This window comes from Rhyacophila brunnea, unplaced genomic scaffold (assembly GCF_057557595.1).
Source record: "Rhyacophila brunnea isolate RB1 unplaced genomic scaffold, BYU_Rbru_1.0 scaffold_18, whole genome shotgun sequence".
Taxonomy (NCBI): Eukaryota; Metazoa; Arthropoda; class Insecta; order Trichoptera; family Rhyacophilidae; genus Rhyacophila; species Rhyacophila brunnea.
Window position 1 is genome coordinate 36,354,804 of NW_028232837.1, and position 22,977 is coordinate 36,377,780.

At 34.7% G+C, this 22,977-nt stretch overlaps 1 protein-coding gene across 1 annotated transcript in view; it reads right to left on the reverse strand.

The window, feature by feature from the left end:
• Tl (toll like receptor) overlaps nt 1–22,977 on the reverse strand; it is a 407,432-nt gene that overhangs the window by 341,677 nt on the left and 42,778 nt on the right. The window contains exon 2 of the mRNA XM_085945120.1: nt 14,342–14,401. The gene's annotated coding sequence lies outside the window, so the exon portion shown is untranslated. The remainder of the gene's footprint in view (nt 1–14,341; nt 14,402–22,977) is intronic.

A 22,977-nucleotide genomic window follows, 5' to 3' on the forward strand; every position in this document is an offset into this window, starting at 1 on the left:
ATCGGCGGAGATATATCTTCCACGTTATCCACGCAGGAATTTGTATTTTATTCTTGAAGGATGTCTGGCGTTTTATAGTTATGTACTTCCATTCCATTTTACATAGTATACCAACTATCTACTAAAAAAGTAAATGCCGAATGATAGATTGTGCAATAATAGTCGTACCTATTAAATAATAGAAAATGCTTTATTGCCTAGTTACTGGTACCTATGTACTTTTTGTTAATTGTATGGCAACAAAAATATGTACTTATTAAATAAAAAAAATATTACAGTGCAAAATCATGATTTATACCTAGGTATTAGGAATAAAATAGATGCCTTACCTTACATAATAAAATTAAAACTAACTCGGATCAAAATAGGTATTTTGATTATTTTTAGATGACTTTTTTACGCTAAACATAAAATATATCACACTATGAAACTATCACAACATACAGCAATATATTATTATAAAGTTTGTTGTTATTCATTCGCAGGGGATGAGAAAAAAAAATCTCAACTAAATATAGACGTAGGTATGTAAGTGCCAATGTGTTGATAAAAATGCCGAATATTGAAAAAACACACATGTGGCCATAGCTTTTGGTTTTGTTTCCGGTAGGATACGGGTAGAGTTAGGTAGGTACTTGAACACTAGTCCGTCGCTTTACCCAACAATCAGCAGCGACCATTAACTTATGAGATAAAATAATACATCGCACAGTAAAGTGGATATTATGTTAACAGAATAAATCAAAGCCATAAAAACGAAATTCGTTTACTTTACAATATTTATATTTACATAATTATCGATACACCAGTTCAATAGGGGAACAACTCATAAAACCTTGTTCCGAGATAATGGCGTTTGAATTTTTTGCAGTAATTCTTATTTTAATTTTAAAGCCTTGATTCCGATGAAAGTGTATGTTTTTTTGTATTTGATTTAGTGGAATTCATCAATGCACAATGAAATTGTACATTTTAATAACGAATTAACAAATAAATTTGATTATATAATGGAATTACTGATTAATCTTAGAAAGGATTATTCGATTTTATGACACATTGAAGAAATTTTTAATTATTTTTTTTGCTGAATTATAAAGAAAAGAACTTTCTACATCAAATGGCATTCTTAACTCAAAACCTTTAAATTTTGAGTTGTTCCCCTATTGAACTGGTGTATCGTTATGTAACTCATAATATGCTCGCAGAACCCAATCGGCATGGAGTTCATTTGAGCGTCTGAAAGAATAGTGTCTTCAAAAATGACCACATATTGTGTCTTCAGCTTTGAGTGTTTAACCAATGTGTACTACCAACGCTCACGTTTGCATGAAAAATATGGACGCAACGCGGCATGGAAAGGTGCATGTTGGGGATAACGCGTAAAAATCACAAAAGAAACCAACGGATAAGGAAGCAGACAAAAGTGCCCGATGTGATTAGAAGCCCCTGCAGATGAAATGGCAATAGGCCAGAATTTCGCTCGGCGAGTGGACAACCACTGGACAAATGCCGTCATACAGTGGTACCCAAGGAGCACTAAACGCCCACAGTGACGCCCTAAAACACGCTCATAAAATTCGGTGGATGTGGGTGGCAGAAAAACACTAGGGACTGAGAAGAGTTGAGAGAGCTAGGGGAGGCCTTCATCAAGCAGTGGATCGACCCCGGCTGATGATGATGTACCTACAGACAATGTACAACCGTAATATACGAAAACATGCGGACACGTTAGAGGAATAGGACATGTGGTTAATTTTTCAACCACATTCATCTGTACACGACATATGAAGGAATAAAATAATATGTATGAACAGATCCAGATATTACGTAGGTATGTATGAATTGTTAACGAGAACCCTTTTATTCTTTACATGCTGAGTCCAATAAAAAGTCAAAGGTAGCACGTCCAACAAATTGAAAATTGTTACAAAAATGCTATTTATATAATACTAGCTGACCCGGCAAACTTTGTACCGCCTCAGAATCAATAATCTTGTTAACTTATTAGCTGAATTAAATTCAGTTTTTTATTAAGTTAAAATGAATACTCAAAATGAATAAGTTCAATAAATGTGCAAAAATCAAATCAAAATGAAAAGTATTTTAATTATATTGAACTGCACACACTGTACACACACGATGACCACGTGGATTAAGCGCCGGTATATAGTGTCGAGGGTCCCATGTTCGAATCCTGGGTCTGGTAAGTTCACATATTGTAATTCAATTTCAATTCAATGATGACTACCGAGCCAACCTTCAGTAGTTAATTGTGTTAATTCAGTAGTTTCAAAATTCAGTTGGATAGTTGGTTGCTTCGTCTTCGTTTAATACACAGTCGATAGATTTGAAGGAATGCAGTGGACCAACGATTTCATTTTGAATTGTGAAGTTTAAGTGATCCACATATTTGTTCTTTACCGCAAGAATGCTCGTTCACTCAACCAATTGTCATGTTTGTGATTAGCAATGATGTTCGGTAACACTTTGTTGATGAGTTAGTCCTTAGTTGAGACGAAATTGGAAAAATTCAGCGGAAACGAAATCAATCCGCTTGATTCATCGACAGGAACACGGCCGTTACCGATAGTCAGCAATTGCTTGGAGAAATCTTCGGCAGATGGATCGTTTAGCAATCCAACTCGCATGTTTGTCGTCAGCTGAAGTGTCTTCACATAGCACCACCAGAGTCGATGATTTGAGGCAAGCATTTATTTCATCAGCAGCGGTCGATCTTGGAATGACTGGTAGTGTTTGGCGAAAATCGCCAGATAGTAGAATCATTGCGCCTCCAAAACTTCTTGAGTCATTGCGCAGATCTTTCATAGTTCGATTGAGTGCTTTCAATGCGCGTTTATGCGCCATTGTGCATTCATCCCAGGTGATGATTTTACTTGCTAACAAAACTTTGGCCATTGCTGAGTATTTCGCAATGTTGCATGTCAGTTTTTCAGTCGGCAATTTCAACGTTGAATGAGGCGTTCGGCATCCTTCTAACAACGTGGCCGCTATCCCAGAAGAAGCAACTGCTACAGCATTTTCGGATCTCGCACGAACAGTGGCCAAAATCAATGACATGAGGAATGTCTTCCCAGTTCCATCGGGCGCGTCGAGGAAAAATAAGCCACCATTTCCATCATCAATTGCCTTCATTAACGTATCGTACACTTCCTTCTGTTGAGGGTTCAACAGTGGTACATTCGTTCGAACTGATTGGTTCAATGCATCTCGATCATATTCACGATCACGTTCCAATTCTCGATTGAAAGCGTCGTTCATTCCACGATGTGGCGTTGGCATTCCTAACTTGACTAAAAAACTGCCGCACATGAGGTAACACATGTATTCGATCAAAAACAAAGCCTGGTTATGTATCTCCTCATTCACCTCGATATCGGGATTCGCTGAACTGACACAAATTCGATGTAAAATGTCTCCTGACATGTCATCCTTTTACTTGTTCCACAGTTCAGGTGTATTCGATGGGAAGCATGTCGAAATAATGATATCAAAAAATGTGCGTATCTGACTTGAAGATGCAGAAACAATTGCTTCAGCGATTGTCATATCCCAATGAGTATCTTTTTCAAGCAAATTGAGCTGTTGACATGAAGCACGAAATGTTGGGCACACTACACCATTGACAGTTAGACATTTCGACTATCATTGTTTCTTTTGTTTGTTTGTTTCTTCTTTATTGTTTCTGTCATGTATCAGAGATGGCGTTGTATACGGATTAAAATTTTTTGTGATTTTCTTTTATTTTCGAATGCGTGAGGTTTTCATCGTTCAAATTCATCGATGTCAGTCAAAAGCCTTTCCATACAAAATGTATGAGAAAATTAATTTTCTTCATAATGTATTTTTTCCGTGATTTATCCGATATTTTAATAGTTATTCTGCTATTCGGGGCGGAGACAAATCCAACAAATTAAAGATCATAAAAATCGGTCCAGCCGTTCTTGAGTTATAAATGGTGTAACTAACCCGACTTTGATTTATATATATAGATATACATAGATTATCTACCTAACAAAAATAAAACAATATTGCAAAAGCCTTATAAATTCACCACGCCAATCCGCCATCTGACAATGTATCAACCATAAGGAAAAGAAGCCCTATAAAGACAAGATTTTCGTCTCATCTCATCTCATCTCGTCCCGTCTCGCCCGTTTAATATCGCGTGATTGCCCGGGCAAAGAAAGACACCTGCTGTGTTCACTTTCTTACACAAAAAGCGGTCTCCGCTACAACAACCTACCTACTATAAGGGTGACCAGTTTTGATTACAATTAAATCGTCCAATCGCAAAGCAACCTGTTTGCCACTTCAATTTGATGTCTTATCAATACTAGTATTGTCATTTATGCGGAAAATTGAAGAGCTACGATTGTGATATTAACACACAATATAGAAATCTGTTTTATCTAGCTATTGAAAAAAATCGAATTTTATGAAAATTTGAGTTGATGATTGCCCATTGAAGAAGGAAGCCGATACATTACACGACTGGTCCTACTTTTCGCCCCTCCCATTGTCTATGGATGACCTGTCATTGTCTATAGAGTGCTCATACTGACGCGTCTGTCGTGTTCACTTGTCGGAGTATTCTTAGTTTCAGATTTCTTTCAGATTATTTTAACGTATCTTGGAGACCTTGGAGTTCATCTGATTTAGTGGTTATGTGTTATTAATAATTGGAAGTGACGATCAAAGTAAGTAAACTTCTTCTATGTATAATAATATCATAATACACTGGGACGTTTGTCAATGTGATAGTCGATTCCAAACGACAATAACTAATAACTTATTTATACTCTTCGGTCATTACAGAATACCAAACTCTGCTTGCCAGTTTTTTTATCAATAAATAGTATGGCAGTGGACCACTCGTTGGTTGTGCAAAAACCTATGCTCAGGCTTTATTAATCTAAAGATGGAGGTGACTTGATCCATAATTATTGTGAGGCAATCGCCATCCCTTTCGCACATTGCCTCTCATTTACGCGTTCACGTGACGAGACCACTGGTACATTTTGAGTTATTGACACGAACAAAAACGCCGACCTTCAGTTAGTGTTTATGGCAGAGTATGGTTTAACGACATAACTATACAAATCTAGCCTTGTAGTCAATTCTACTTCTCAATAGCCTTGCGACAACCTCACGACACGGTTCAGACAGGATATATAAGTCCCATGGTTCTAAATTATGGAAGAAGCAGAGAAGAAATGGTCGAAAGAGACCTTGAACAGGTAACCAGTAACGTAATCGTTTAGTATTAGGAAGTAAAATGTATGTTGTTAACCTTTTCTTTGTAAATGTAATAAAATTTTACGTAAAAAATTTTCGCCTCCGAAAATCAAGAGTGCTCCAGTGTAATTGGAACGCTGTGACCACAGACCTCGAGATGACACGTCGCGTAGATTTGGGCGCGATCTAATTTGGAAATAATTTCCGGGAAATCTCCATTAAACTTAGAAAATAAGTTATGGGAGAGATTGTTTACGTAAAATTTAGCAAGTACATGCTTCAATTACTTTTATAGCAATAATGGAAATGTATGAAAATTGAAAAAGAAAATTGAATATTTATAAATTTATATACTGTATAATTGTGAATAAAGAATTTTAATACTAATTTTATCAATACAAGATAGAAGCTAACTACCGTTATAAAAATACTGTAAACGCGTACCTATATTTATAGACGCGTAATTATAATTATAGATTTTGTTAATGCTATAACTTACTGACTATAACGAATATTGTAAAAGTAACAATTGGAAAAACTTAAGATTCTGGCATAGATGGGTTTCTACCCATAAACAATAATAAATCTTAATCGCGTCTTGGGTAAATAAAAGAATCAAACACTACAACTAAAAACACAAATTGACGTGTGACCTTGAACTTTAACTGAATTCTGTTCGACTAGAATTTACGGCCCGGCTGTGTTGAGTTGCCAGATAAAAATAGATTCAAGGTTACGTTTAGATTACTATGGAAAAGCCACTATTAAAGACTAAATAAATTTGTAGTCGCTTGTAATTAACATCTTGTAAGGATTAAGCATTTATATATTTAAGTTGAAATGTTAAGTATAATATTATAGTATTTTCACGTAATAATGTTCGTCCGAAAGGTAAATATCGAATGAGAAAGTTTCTGCGGCTCCAAACAGTTTTATTAAAACTTAGTAAAATTCTATTGGCCTAAAAAGGCCGAGAGTGGTGGAAAGGACTAGTACATGGGTGTCAACCTTTCGTTTTGACATTTTAAATTTAAAGACTGCCATTCCCTTATTTAGTACCCGAATACTTATTCCGATACCTCGATGGAAAGCTAGAAACTTTCCCCTTCGTTTGAACACGAAAAATCATATAAAATCAACTATTTTGCTTACGTCATCGCAACGGCGTATTTAAGGGACTTGTTCTAGAGGGTGCTTGAAACACCCCTATTGAAACTTTATTTTGTGAAAATAAGGTAGAGTAATTTTAACCCGATTTAATTAGAAGATATCTCTATTAGAAAGTTGCCAGGAACGGGAGATATATGTAAATTTATCCCGTGAGAGAAAGATATACATCTGCTATCCCTTACGGACTGTTTCCTGTTAAACCTCTATCCGAAGGGTATAAAAGGCGACCACTTTTCCCGTAAAATCATTAGTTTCTACACTCTTCACCGGCGATCTTCAACAAGCAGCAGTCCTCACTGCCAAGTTGTGAGACACGGTTCTCAGTACATTCGCGATTCCTACGTACCAGTAAGTCCCCCTTCGGCGGGCAAAACGTAACGCGAATAACACGTATCTGTCGGTAGTGACGTCGGCCGCTAAAACGCAGCGCGAATAGCACGTATCTGCCGGTAGTGACGTACACGCGGAGTAATTTTATTTTTCATTACTCATCCTACGAGGTGACGTAATCGAGATAAATTACGCGATCGGATTTGTTTTATAAAAACAAATTAATAAACTCAGTCTGTAATAATAAATTTTACAAATCTTTTCGGGATTATAAAATAAATTTTTGAAACTTTATTAAGTAAACATAATCATAAAATAAATTTTAGTAAACAAATTCATAAACATAAAAACAAATTTTAGTAAATAAATTTGTAAACATTAAGCAAACCTTTTGTAAACAAGTCTGTAAACACAAATAAATATTTGTAAATACACTGTGAACATAAATAAACTTTATAAACAACAATATAATAATTCTATTCTTTTATAAACCTAATACTGTGTGACCAAAGAATAATTTATATTTTCTTTCTTATGGGAAAATATTTCATGAATTAAAAATATTCAAAGAATATCTGCGTATACATTCTCTGAATTAGGTGTGACTTTTTGGGAACTTGTGAAAGATTTCACAGAGATCCTATAGTGAACAAATAAATAGTTTGCTGATACTTTAATGAGATTTAATTACGGGAACAATGACAGTTAACCTTATTGTGTGACCGTGAACTATAGTACCTGAATAAATTCGGCACCACACCAGCTGAGAGTTTTATTCGGGAATTCAAAAGTTGTGATACTACAAAGGAGATCCACCTCTCCTAGTTCATCACTAGTCTCCTCAGTGACGGCCCGGTAGCATTATTGAGCTAGCCGTGAGCCGGGTCATGTCATTATGTCAACTCAAATTAATAAAAGTTAATATAATACAAATAGATGCACGTTGGGCATAACGCGATTTCATGAAAACAAATTCAATGTCGTAAACGTAAAGGATAAAAAGACTGCACGATTAGTGAACTTTAGCCAGATTATTTCAAAATAAATATATTTATATATTTATATATAAGTACCTACCTACCTACACTTCCAAATCTTTCTTATTTCTCCAAAGTGTGGCGCTAGTTTGTTCATACATGTAATAGTAACGATTTATGACCAATACGTACTGAAGTTTACATGTTTTAAAGATGTCGCCACTAACTCATGTGCCTAATAATGTCATTACTTGCGGATGGAATAATCATTCATCAGTAGTTAAATATTCATAATTTTGAATTCTCATATATCAAAGTAAACGTTAAATATTCGTTAAGTATTAAATTTTCGCCACTGGGAACTATTATAGGCGAACTAATTATTAAGTCCGCGGTTTGCTTACTGGCCGAGTAATTTTATTGTAAGAAGGAAACAATGTCAGGTCATTAATGTACTACCCATGTACAAACGCTATATAATATAATAATGGTCCGCTACAAAACGGGTTGCATGAATAGTTATAATTATTAATTATCATTGTACTTATCCGTTTAGTTGAATGTTGTAAGTGTTATTACTTATTATAGTTTCGCTACAACAATATATATAATCAATTTCATTAATACCATTGACTTATTGAACTCTCAGTTGTATCCTTGGACCAAAATAACAAAGAGTTTCATAAAATTGGTAACACAAGGTCACCCGAAATCAAAACGTAAAGGCGAGTCATCTTGCGTTCGTCTTTTGTGCGCCTCTTCTCTGAAGCAAGCCATGTTATTTTATTTAAACTTTATTCATAATGTGATGTTATTATTTCTTTTCGTTTAGCTTTGTTATGTCAGTGCAATGAATGGAAGATATGAATTAAATTAGGCAGGTATGATCTGAGTTTGATTTGATAATAGTCGACCGCTTCATCGAAGACTTCTAACGCGAATGTAATAATTATGGTTACTTCGTCGCTATGAAAATGTTTTGAAGACGAAGCATGGCGTGTATCATGTGCACAACTCACAAGATAACCTGAACTAACGTACATGGGACGAAATCGCGTCAATTCATTTGGAGTAGGTACTCAATACGTGCAAAATAAATTTCTTGGTTGAAAGATGCCAGTATTTTCACTGCTTCCCGTGATGACGTCACAATATGTCACAAAGCAAACGACGACCAAAAGAGAACAGATTATAAATGACACGATTTCCGTTAATGATATTATTGATCTTGTCCATTACACCAACATGTTATAAAATTGCTTCGGAAGCGCAATGTAAATATAGCAATAATATACATTTTGAAGTTATACTTCTTTAGGCGTGTTTGAAAAATCACACATCATAATTTATTATTTCACACAAAAATAAACGCACTCGATTGGATTCGAACCACGGATTGATCCGTTATCAGCCGAGCGCACTACCTTTACGCCACAGTATGATACTCCAATCCAGACGATTATACAGTATAATATTAGATATAGTTTAAAATTGTTCCGTTGCCTAGGCAGCGAATTTATTATTGTCGGTCATTTGCATTTTTTTACGTAAACTAACTATTAAACGTCATAGTGGCAGTTGTTACTTTTAAAATAAAAACAATGATTAATAATTATATAATTTAGTAATATAAGTTAAAGTATATAGAAATAAACCAACGGCGTTCCAATAAGCGGTCCTTTTCATTGAGTGTGTAATTTAACAAGATAATTAAGAGCTAGTCGAAGAATCTAGGTTACCTATCACAAGTTTTGTTACGCCAAAGTATAACTTCTAACGCGCGTACATAAGTACACACCGATTTTTTTTTCGTAAGTACCCAATTCTGAAAAGACCATCCACAGATTATGGTTGTATACCTAAACAGATTTTGGTTTTTTTCTCCCGAGAAATGGATGTTAGCCACTTGCTCAACCTAGTAGGTGGGATCGTCCATACTCTGGTCCGAACATACACATTGAAAAACAGTATGTGAATTTTCCAGACCCGGGATTCAAACCCGGGACTCATTATAAGCCGCGCGTAAGCCGCTCGGCCACCGTGGCACTTTACTTCCTTGTAAACACTAAATATATGTACTTAGGTAGCAGTGGCGAAGGGTGGAGGTAGGCTGTTAAGATTCGCTATAAATAGTGCACACTAAACTTTGTTAGTCATATGTATTTGTTTTTATTGAACTAAGACTACAATTTACAGATGGTATTAGTTAGTTTTTAAAAATCAATTAAGCCCTGCCTAAACGAAACCATAATAGATTTGGTCTAATTTGGGCAATACGACAAAATTGTGTACAATTTTTCATTCATAGTTATTTGTTTTCGTTGGATTAAAACTACATATTACACATATTTTTGGTTCATTTTTTTGATTCATTAAGCCCTGCGTAAACCAAACTATAATAAATAAAAAATATTATTCTATCTATAAAATACTCAAAGTTATGTATGATTTAATTGCATAATTTTAGATATTTTATAGATAGACATGTATTTTTTCACTAATATCTATTATGGCTTGGTTTCTCAGGGTTTAATTGAATTTTAAAATCTAATCTACACTATCTGTAAATTGTAGTCTTATTTCAATGAAAACAAATATGTATGTCTGAAAAAGTTCAATGTGCACTATTTATGGCGGATCTTAACAGCCTACCTCCACCCTTCGCCACTGTTAGGTAGGTACCTACCGAGGTTTTTCTTTGTGATGTTTTACACAATTACATATTTTCAATATTAAGAATTCATTCAAGATGAACATTATCAAATTAATATTGTGTATACTTAATTCGGTATTCAATACAAACATAAAAAACAATAATTAATACTATTGACCGATGGTACCTACCTACTTGATGGAATTTGAATTTAAATCCATTAGAATAATTAATACCTAGGTATATCATGAACCTAGAGTATAAAATAATAATAATAAATTAATTAAGTATGTTGTTAATTAAGTATTGTTAACTCTTAATTATTATCAATATGATAAAATCAACCCACAATATAAATAATCGGTAACTAGTAAAAATTTTATAACTGTGATCAAAAGTCCGATTTCGTCCGAATTGTCCCATTGACAATGTCCGGTAAGAAACCGGTCCTGGTCGATATTAAATTATTAAAATTGAGTAGGACATTGTGTTTATTTTAATTACCCAATATTATTGTATCGAATGAAGGTAACAAAATACATAGAAGGCATATAAATATCCAGTACCTACCTACATATTCACTGTGCTTTAAAAGATAATCTAAAATATTAAATCGTTTAAAAGGCAATCGATAACCGTTAAATCTCTAATTAGTCTTCCAGCATATATAAATAAATATTCATCACTGAGACTTTACTCTTTGGATCCGTGTTTCCGTGGGTGTTCAAAAACCACTTAGGGAAATATTAAATTATCGGATGAATGCTTGCACAGAATTCGTAAAAACGCTATTCGAATATTATCACATTATCAGAGATGTTTTAAGCTTTCCGTGTAAAAAACGCTAATGAGTTAAAATTGTAACCTTCAAAGGAAGGAGAAGATTCGAGTCTGTGAATCAATTTGATTGATTGCTCGGCAAAAGACTCGCACGAGAAAGAGAGCGAGAGAGATAGCTGAGTAAAGGGTACAGGAAGCAGGTACAGAATACCGAAATCATCATCAACCGATTGTGTACGAGGCGTATTATATTATAATCCATCCGTTAGCATAAAAAAGCTTTCAATATTACGCATATATCAGGTGTAGGAAACGTTCGTTTTTTCTTAATATCGGTACAGAGCAAGAATACCAAAGAGAGAGTATATTTTCCGGCAATACGTGTTAATTTTTTGGTTGTATTAATTACGATTAAATTACTGCAAAGATGATGCACAGTAGAACTTCAATGATCCGAACTAATTATACAGGAAAGTACCTCAAAATTCTATTCGTATATGTAGTGGTAAAAATTATTATACTTCTATTATTATTTTACTTCCCGGATAACCCTTTTTCATTGCAACTTTTGAAAAACTGACGCTCTTCACATCATGCATTGTTATTATAATTATGTGCTACTGAGTAATCGTGATCTATCTACAATTCTACATCCTCGAGAATCTACCGTATCTTAACGTTTTTATTTTTAATATAGGTATATATGTATTGTTTTTACAAAACACACATTAAAATAAGAATTATTAAATAGGTATTTTATTTTTAAATTAAATACCCCTCACTATTTCCCTTATCGCATATAAGCCAAACACCGTCTTTGCGGTGGTAAATTCGACGCTTACGTTCCAGTTTATTCAAGTTGCCCTAGGCATAAAGCCCATTGACGCAGCGAGTGCGGCGCTCGCGCAAAATTTCTACAAGTGGCGCGTAAATCATCAAAAATACAACGTAATCAAATACGCCAGCGCCCACTGGACTTGACGATGCCTTGCGCCCCGCCTGCCGCATGAGTCACCGTTTTTCGCTTCTCGGCGATACGATTTAATGAAAATACAAAGAAGTCCATTCATTGAACACGGCTACCAAAATTACGCTGCTCGAGGCGTCGTCGATCGACGGGCGAAAAGCAATTATTTAATAACAGGGAACTCTTTGTTCCGTGTCCTATATTTCGCTGGTTGAATAATGTCGTCGTAAATATTAATTACAAACCCCGAAATAATATAATATTTTTATTGCTTTGTTATGAGAGACGCTGTAAAAATAATTATTTTGTGCTGCTTGGGCCGCTTATTACATAGGTGAAGGGTAATGCGCGGGAAGAGACGTGTGATTATGGTTATGAATAAACGCTTCATACGCCGACTTCGCCCGCTCGACGCGTTCTATGAGCACTATCGCTTAATGTTATGCATATTATTTTTGTCACTATACGCTTCTTAAAAGTTTCAATTCCGCACTCACATGCCGGTTCTGTTCACGCCTTGGGTATAATCTATAATCGATAATTTAAACATTTTATAAATGAGGTTTATGTACTAATGACAGCATGAACGATTAGTTTTTTTTCGACAGGTAGGTTTACTATCCAACATTTTGCCTTCCTTCCCATAATCGTGAAAATAAAGATTATAATATTAATAATATTATATCATGCTTGATCTTTGTGGTATTTCGAAGAGCATTCCTTTTAAAACAGCTTCGCCGTATGCAGGCTATGTCAAATTTAATAATGTCCAAGATTAGTAAGTGTCAGAGAGACTTCATTTCAGAGCATTAGAAGTTGAGTGTGGAAATCTGGAATGCGCTTGAAATAAATGGTGAGAAGCATTTTCACAAGCACAGTACATAATGGTAGGAGAAGCACCATGACAAAGAAATGTAAGGTTTCTCGCCGTGATTGTGAACACTACTGAACACATAACAACAATTAATATCTCGGACGGTGCTACAAAACTGGACCAAATCTTAAGCGTGACACTACTCCTGATTAGTTTAACTAAGTGTCCACAGCGACGCAAAACAGAAAAGTATTCTTATAACTTATTTATACTTTGTAAGAAATAATATATTGCATGGAAAATCATTACGGTTAATGTCACTATTCCGTGTATTGTATATCAAACGGCACATAACCCGGAATCAGTTTTTACTATTGGAGCAGTTTATTTTAGTGGATATTAATTTACTCCTGCCAATTATTTACCATTCTACAAACATATTTTTCTAGTTACCTAGGTATATTGTGTTTTAAAACATGATATCCTTTACATTCAGCGTTAATTCTCCTCACTCGAATTGCACATTCCACGCCGGCGACGCCACACCGCATAGAATAAAATTACCTGATCCACATATCACATGTGTCATTCTGAAAGCAGAATTAACACTTCTAACAGTAAGTGGGACATGTTTAGCTAAAATTTATGCAAACCTGCTAAATAAATCGTTAGTCACAGGTGGTAGAGTAGCACTTCCATCGCACATCCAAATCACGGCTCTGCTTTTAGCAATATATGGCACAGTGGTGGAAAATACAAAAATTCACGCGTGCCATTAGCCACAGTAATTATTATTTCCTTTATTGTTCAATGTTATTTATTTGTTTGCAGAAGGCTGATAGTGATCTGATAACAGTGATAACACACTAGACTAATTCAGTAATATTTTAGATACCTACAATAATTATTATGAACACTTGGCAAATATGTTGAGCAAAGCCAGTGGTACTGACTACTGAGGGTGATTGTCGAATCAAACATTGTTGTTTTCGATTATAACTACCGTTTAATTGTTGGTTCACGTAACGACTATTTTTATAATATTGAAACAATTCGTTATAAACTCTTTCCGTTACTACTCTATCGTAGTTAGGACGGATAACATATTACACATAAGTAGTAAGTAACTACATATTATAATAATTAGTCGATTTCTCTTTTTGATTTCGCGAAAAAACGCGTAACACGTCATCGATTCGCCAACACTGCTCCGGCCTGACAGGAAGAATTTTTAGCGCGCGAATCTTTCATTGTAAACGCACGGCCGAAAATAAATTCCGAATCGATAATGACTCGCGGCGAATGCATCCTGCTTTATATTCAGGCCGCATTTACCTCAAAAATAAGAGAAAAAAGAATTGATTTTAAAGTAAAAACGGGAAATGCCTCCTTACCTCAGATGCGAAGACAGGTAGGTATGTAAAAGCGAGAATTCCGACTGGTAGACAGATAATCTGGAATCAGAAAAAAAGAATTGGTGAAAACAGTGATTTGATAATAAATTTCGTAGAATTGTTTTAACACAAATTTCCCTGTTGTTGAGATGTTGACGAAGGACCTTCATTTATGCAGACGTCACTTTAATAAAATATAAAAATGACAAATGGTAAGATACGATAATTAAATTAACTACAGGTAATTTGACACGACTGAATCTTCAAATTTCAAACGCTCTGGATTTATTTGCTATGTCACACTGGCCGAGAAAGAGACAAGAACCATGTCACGAGAAGTCGCAGATAGGTGTTTTGGACAAAGATAAATATCACACGGGGACATAGGTAATACCCACACCGGATTGATGCACGTGTGGCACCCCGCATGTCCTCACGTAATATCCTCGTGTGCAAACCGTACCTACGTGAAACGTATACCAGAGAAATGCGACTAAATACGACTTATTGTTGTTTTTATTTAATAAAACGCAATTTGTATGTAGTACTTATTCCACTTTTAATCAAGAGATTAGGAACGGTTTCGTCCGCCTCAGTTGGAAATGTCCCTTTGAGGCGGACGAAACCGTTCCTAATCTCTTGATTAAAAGTGGAATAAGTACTAAGTACATAAAAATTGCGACAACAACAATACAATGCAGTTCCACCATGAATTGACAGTTAACAAAATAAAAGAAATTAAATACGACTTGTCGTAACGTCTAGTGGTTGTCGTATACATGTTATAATACCAGCAAACCATCAGTATATAAATATTAATTTACAACCACATACCCTTGCAAAGACTAGAAAGCACAAGGGAATAATCCACCATCCCATTTCCTTTTATTATTTGCAAACACTACCAGAGAATATTATTGTTTAATTAATTGCCAATTATTCAGCATTACTAAAAACGTAGTTACTGGAATCAATGTCAAAGGGTGGTGAGACGCAAAAAGTTATGTTACTCCCTTTGTAAAGTTGTTCTAACTCCGAGGCGAACTCATTGTTGTTGAATGACAAAAAAAATACTTTGTGAGGCAGATTGCATTAAATAAACATATAAAATATCAACACGAGTTACAAAGTCCAATTATAACTTTGTGACGTTAATACAATCCTTTGTGTTCGATTGATTTTACTAGCAATTCCAAATTTTTATTAGTCACAAAATTTGTTTTGTTATTCTATTATTATTTAAGACAAATACTTACATAAATTCAGGTTCGATTCAAGGACTCCCTTGGATGGGACATGACAAATAGAAAGGACATACACTACAATATAGTCGTCGAACCATTATGGACAGCGGCGTGTCAAACATGAGTTTTAGAGCAAGAGAGGAGTTAGTGAAAAGCAATAGTTTTGACCCGACGGGCTATAGCGCCTTTAATAATGATATAATAATTCTTGAACAGACAATTCCAATGCTTGAATTTCCGCCGCTGAAAATGAGAAATCGAATTGTACGTATAAACGTGGTCATATACCTATATGGTGGTACGATTCATGAACAAAAATCAAACAAAAACAATTATGGAACAGTAAGTAAATGTCAAAGCTCTCTACCTCTCAGAACTCATATCAGTATGAAAACTACAAAATAGATCGACAATAATATGACATTCTTACATGGTTACATAATTATTATAAATTGTACGTAAAACATTTCACCGTGCCACAGTTCGCCGCGAGCTTTCTTATCGGAAAGAGATGACCGTATAGGTACTATAAGGAGTAAAAGGTATCCATTTTTATTAGATTCAATATGAACATTGATTCAATTTTCATAGCTGAATGAATTCAAGAATGAAAACCTAACCTAACCTAAAACCCAACAAGTAATCCAGTAGGTATATCGGCTATTTTCAAAATTTGTTTGCTGCTGGCTTCCTGTAAAATATAAACCGACAAGGACCGTGTTTTATTTAGACATGAATTTTACGTCAGTACTATACGACCCAAAGAGGTTGGACTGTCCTTAATATACCTACGGCCTTATATATTTCCGATACAACATTTCACGGTGAAGTGTGATACGGCGAAGTGCATGCGTATAAGTTTCCGGACACATTCTGCCAGATGGCGCGATGGCTTTTGTGAGTCAGTAGTCAGTAGGTAGGTACATAATAATATTATAACGGTGGTATGAGAGAATTTTACACACCAATAAAAAATATGAAGACTTCTTTTATATGAATACATTATACACAAACTGCAGGTAGGTATGCACCTATGTTATGATAAAATATATCCGCAAATATTCTTGTAGATACAGTTAAGTTAGCTATAAATAATACTAGTCTATAAAAACGTACCACAATGTTGGTATACATATACAGTGTATTGACAGTATTATGTTTGGGCTTCAATAATAAACTACAAATATACAAAAAAAAACTATACCGTAAACACAGCATCTAAATTTCGGAAGTTAATGGAAGAAAACATAAAAAACTTTTTCTTCCATAAACATTTCAAAACTTCCCTACCAACGTAATTGAGAAAGTTCGATACAAAAATTCGGGAATACGGAATACTTAAAGGATGTTGGTGTGTACCTACTGGAAGTTAATATCGATTGTAAAAGCCAAGAAAAGTTTTTAAAAAAGTAGATATTACGTATGAACACGTAGGCAGATGCGTATTACGATTAGGGATTTCTGGATTACAATTTGACAATCCCGGGATCCCGACACTGGTCCCGGGATTGGCATTTTTTTTCACTGTTAATATAAAAATTTTATATTTACAAATAATATTGATAAAATCGGTCAAAAATAAATCTAGTATAATTTATACTATTTAAGCCATTTATTGTTAATATTGTATACGTTCAATCTTGGAAATACATAAGTTTAATGGAGTAAATAATAATGTGAATTTAATATGAGATTTCTGTTTCTGATAGTAAAGACTTAATGAATGGGTTAGCGAGATTTAAAATAGTAAAGAAAATCATGGTGTACTTATGTCTTTTCCGCTTCATAAATCTAATTAGTCAGCCAAATATGAAACTGCCGTAAAACGTATGAGATCATGGTGGAATTACTTTGTTAATAGTGCGAAGCATTGTTTTTTCCCCAATCTTTCTCATTTTTATTAATTTATGTGAAAAAATAAAATGAATCGGCAACTTACACATGGGTATAAATCAAACTTCATTCAAACTTAGTTTATTTCTAATGTAGTTACATATTTGTTATTAAAAGTATATTTTCTGTTATATTTTCGTTTTTATTTAATTTTCCATAAAAAATTGATAAAAAAATCAATCCCGAAAGATTCGGGATTATGTTTATCAGTCCCGGGATTCATAGGTATCGAAAATAGCTCGCGATCCCGGGATTGGAATCCCTAATTGCGATAAAGAAAATACTAATAATTTAGTGTCGTAAACATAGACAACGTATTGCATTCAATTCGATTCTTGTAGATCTGTGTTCCCTGATAGAAATCTTTAAATGTTACCTAGGTCTTCCATACGTATGACTGAGGATTGACTTTGAGTTGAGGTAGTTGAATTTTAATTCATCTTATTAACTAATAGGTATTAGTAAAATCTTTAAATAGGTACCTATCTCAATGCTACCATGTCACACTATTGTTTGTTTATAATATTGTTATTTACCCTTTTGCCAAGAATTCAATATCAAAATCAATAACAATAATTAAATATTAAGAATACTGTAATAATACGTCTCATTATTCCATCGTATCTCTTCAGCATTTATGTGTTAGCTAGATTTCAATGCACTCGATATCGCAACGCATCTGTTCGCACCTATCATTAATTAAACTCGAAATTAGTAATGCGCACCACCTATGTATCTAAATACTAGGACAATCACACGTAACCTATAATGTAATTTGTAAGATGTAAGATGTAATTAAGATGTATGTAAGATGTATGTAAGATGTATGTAAGATGTATGTAAGATGTAATTCAATGACCCACTACAATAACTTCATAACTTTCCTACATTGTACTAGTACTAGCTAGATTAAGTTCCCATTTTGGTGTCGTGGTGCCCTAGCATTCTGCAGTTCTGTTAGAACAGGGGGGGGCAAACTGCGGCCCGCGGGCCTCATGTGGCCCGACGGGTATTTTTTTACGGCCCGCCATCGTCAATTGTACTTCTGATTACGAATAACTTTTTTATAATTCTTTAAAAAATATTGACAATAGATTAAAATTTGTTTAGCAACAGTACGCTATCCATTTTCAATAGATATTGATAGTGTACCGATAGAGCTACAATTTGAGATTATTGATCTGCAGTGTGACACTGATTTAATTGAATTGCATCGTCGTGAAGAAATCTTCAAATTTTACAATGCCCTTAATTCAGACAAATTCGACCAACTTAAATATTATGCAAGAAAAATGTTCGTTATTTTTGGATCAACCTATATATGTGAACAAACATTTTCGATCATGAACCTCAATAAAAATTCTTTACGATCAAATATCTCCGATGCCCATTTACAAGCAGTTTTGAGAATATCAACCACAAAATTAACACCTAAATTTTAAAAAATGTACAACAGTTTATTCTTCTCATTAATTTTTTTGTAATGTATATTTTTCGTGATAATAAATATTGTATATCGAAAAATGGTATTTTACTTGCGGCCCGCCGCTCATTTTGAATTCTTGAATTTGGCCCTCCATCTAAAAAGTTTGCCACCCTCTGTGTTAGAACAATGAAATCAATATTCAAATGTTGTGTTACTGTTGTATGTTACTATAACTCTGTATCAGTTATTACATCCAATAATAGTGTATCTTACGTGCAAGGTAGATCTTTTGCTTTTCATTTAAATCAGTGGTTTCCAAACTCTGTGTGACTACGCCTCCCTTTTAAAAAAATCTAATCTTGGCGCCTCCCCCCCTTTATTTCATTAAATAATAGACACATTTTTAAATAGTTAAAAATGTACTAAGTAGATGTTAACTAAGACAAAAGTGATGAGGAACTGTTTTTCGGACCCTGCGATTATCTGTATTTCTGGCACCCAACTCGAGCAAGTCAGCAGCTACGTCTATCTCGGACAGCAGGTGTCCATAGACGGAAGCATGCACGATGAAATCGCTCGAAGAACAAAGCTGGGATGGAGTGCTTTCGGACGTCTGAATAGTATCTTCAAGAGTGACCTACCATTATGTCTTAAGCGTAGGGTGTTCAACCAATGTGTGCTACCCGTGCTCACGTATGGCTGCGAGATGTGGACCCTCAACACGATGTCCAAAGGCTAAGAGTCACACAGCGAGGCATGGAGAGGTGCATGTTGGGCATCACGCGAAAGGACCGTAAGAGAAACGAATGGGTTAGGAAGCAGACAAGAGTACGCGATGTAATATACGTTGCCAAACAGCTGAAATGGAGATGGGCGGGGCACATTGCTCGCCGAAAGGACGGCCGCTGGACAAATGCCGTCATCCAATGGTACCCAAGGGGTACAAAACGGCCACAGGGTCGCCCTAAAAGCCGCAGGATTGACGAACTGGTAAAGTTCGGCGGAAATACGTGACGGCGAACGACACAGGACCGAGAGAGTGGGAAAAAGCTTGGGGAGGCCTTCGTCCAGCAGTGGATTGACCCCGGCTGATGATGATGAAGTAATACAAAAATTTAAAAAAATATAGAAATAAACAAGGTTATAATTAAAATTAATTTGTTTTTCATGCGATGAATATGCATATGCTTGTTTATAAGTACAAAGTGCTTTTTTCTACTAAACGGGATCGATATTTTTTTGGATTTCATTGCAACTAATGCAGAAAATCCCGTTTCGCATAAATATGATGTTACGAATGTTAGCAGTACTTTACTTACAACTTGCATTGCTTTTCTGACAAAGTATTATATTATTCTTCACTTCGATTCAACCAAAATTGAACTAGGATTTTTGTTTCAATGAATTATCGCATGATAATTCTACCAATTTTTCCTTTTCAATCCAAATTCATCATCGTTCATTGACAAATGGAAACGTTTAAGTATAAATTGTAACGCACAACCATAAGCCCTGAAATAAAGTACCTAGCACCGCAGGCGACTTTTTTTACTATTATAAAATTAGTCTCCATATCTTCCGACAAGTTTGCAAACAACCTTTTATGGGATTATTTTTTTATGTAGTTTATAACTAGCGGCTGTTTTATAAACTATGCATTTGCACACTGTAAACCTGTGGCTACATTAATTGTGTTAAACTTTTCGCGCCTCCCTTTGCAACACTCCGCGCCTCCCAGATTGGAAATCGCTGATTTAAATAGTGATTTGATAGCACAATCACATTCAAAAGAAAAGAAGTAATACTCAACTTCTTTCATATTTTGACGTCAAGCGGAGGATCCAAGCTAACCCATCACAAGAGAAAGGATAAACTCTCAAACTCGCGTCCACTAACATATTGGTATCAAGACAATTGGATGAGAGTGAAACCATTTTATAACAACGTAAGTAAGTAGTATAGAACTCTGGATCATCCACCACAAACTTTTACGATCATCTGCAAGGTATGTGGTGTGATGAGTTACTTAAAATAATAAATGTGAATTATGCATCCCACAATTCCCACCTAACTAAAAATGGGAGTTGTGAATCTATAATAGGGAAAAGTCATAAAGACAAAATTTAGAAGAGTAAAAACATACTTACTAGATATACTAAATACAACTAAAACAGTAGTCTTAGCCATTGCGGTATATAAATATAGAAACTGAAGACAATAGATAGAAAATGACACGACGTTTTTTAGATGTACCAGAGAGAGGCTAATAAAGAATAAGGACGAGAGGACGTGGAAAGATTGCGATTCGCTGGAGTGACCAAGTGAAGGACATCGTGGGCTTCTATCCACTATTCGCCCTCAGAGGGCGGCGTACAGGAGTGAGCGACGAAGGATCGTTGAGGGTAGTGGAGCTGTTTCGCAGCCTCAGAGCAGCGAAAATAACGACTACGAAGAGAATATAAGTAATAAATCTTTTGTGTAATCTCTTTTACTAAAATATTTTAACATTTAGTTTACCAGTGGATTTACAATCTTATATGGGACAATATTGTCTGATAGTTATGCTAACTAGGTAAGTATGTACCTAGCGAAAAAGTTATACTATTATTTTTTTTTTAATTTGAGATTGGCTTTATATAATATAAAATATGAAGAGCGTTTAACATTGCATAACAAGATAATTATTGCATTACATACCTATTCATTATAATATAATATACCAAGTCATATTAGTAATTCGTGAAATGTTGGCAGGTCAGTGGCATGCCAAAAAATATTTCACACTCGTAATAAATTAAGAAATAAAGTTTCACTGGTTACGAAAATTGAAAGTGAGTAGGTAGTTCTCAGGTGATTATTTCGCATTTGGTAACTTAATTTTATTATGTAGTGATTTTTTTTAAATTCGGACGGATTTATTGCTCACTGTTCTACGGAGCCGAAGCGTGAAATATAAAAACTAATTACCGATCAGACAATTAACTTTAAAATAAAAACGAAAATGCTATAACGTTAGTATTACACTAAAAAGGCAAATAAACATAATTATGAAGGGTTAAATTGCAATATTACCATTTACCAGTACCCACCAGTTCAGGAGATATCCACTTTTGAAGACGTGGGTCACGGGGTCAAATACCTTATCTAGCTAATTCATATTTAGTTTTTCAAGGTGTAAATATGTATAAGTACTTATTGAGCAAATGGACAAGAACCACGTCCGATTGTAGAGCAAATGAAAACGATAAAAAATAAATTGATAAATATACCTAAATAACAGTGGCGAAGGGTGGAGGTAGGCTGTTAAGATCTGACATAAATAGTGCACATTAAACTTTGTTAGTCATACGTATTTTTTTTCATTTAACTAAGACTACAATTTATTGACGGTGCTGGTTAGTTTTTAAAAATCCAGTAAACCCTGTCTAAACCAAATCATAATAGTTTTGGTATACTTTGGGCGATCCGACAAAATTATCCACACTTTTTCATACATACTTATTTGTTTTAGTTCAGTTAGGAATACATATTATACACGTTGTTGGTTAATTTGTTTAAATTCACTAACTCTAGCGTAAACGAAACAATAATAGATAAAAAATATTATTCTATCTATAAAATATCGAAAATAATATATGATTTAATGGCATAATTTTAGATATTTTACAGATATACGAGTATTTTTTGACTATTATCTATTATGGCTTGGTTTACGCAGGGTTTAATTGAATTTTAAAAACTAACCAACACCGTCTGTCAATTGCAGCCTAAGTTCAATGAAAACAAATACGTATGACTGACAAAGTTTAGTGTGCACTATTTATGGCGGATCATAACAGCCTATCTCCACCCTTCGCCACTGCTAAATAATAAGTAGGTCCATAGATAAAAGTAAGTGATGTCGCTACAATCTTGAGCTCTATAATTTGACGTAGTCCATCCAACACCTGCGAAGCCACATTCATCGTATGATAAAGGAACGACAAAGCTCCCTAGTTTATTGGAACAGCAGGAAAACGGAGTGTAAGGTAGTAAAAGAAAGTATGCGACGTAATTAAGTATGCACAAACCCT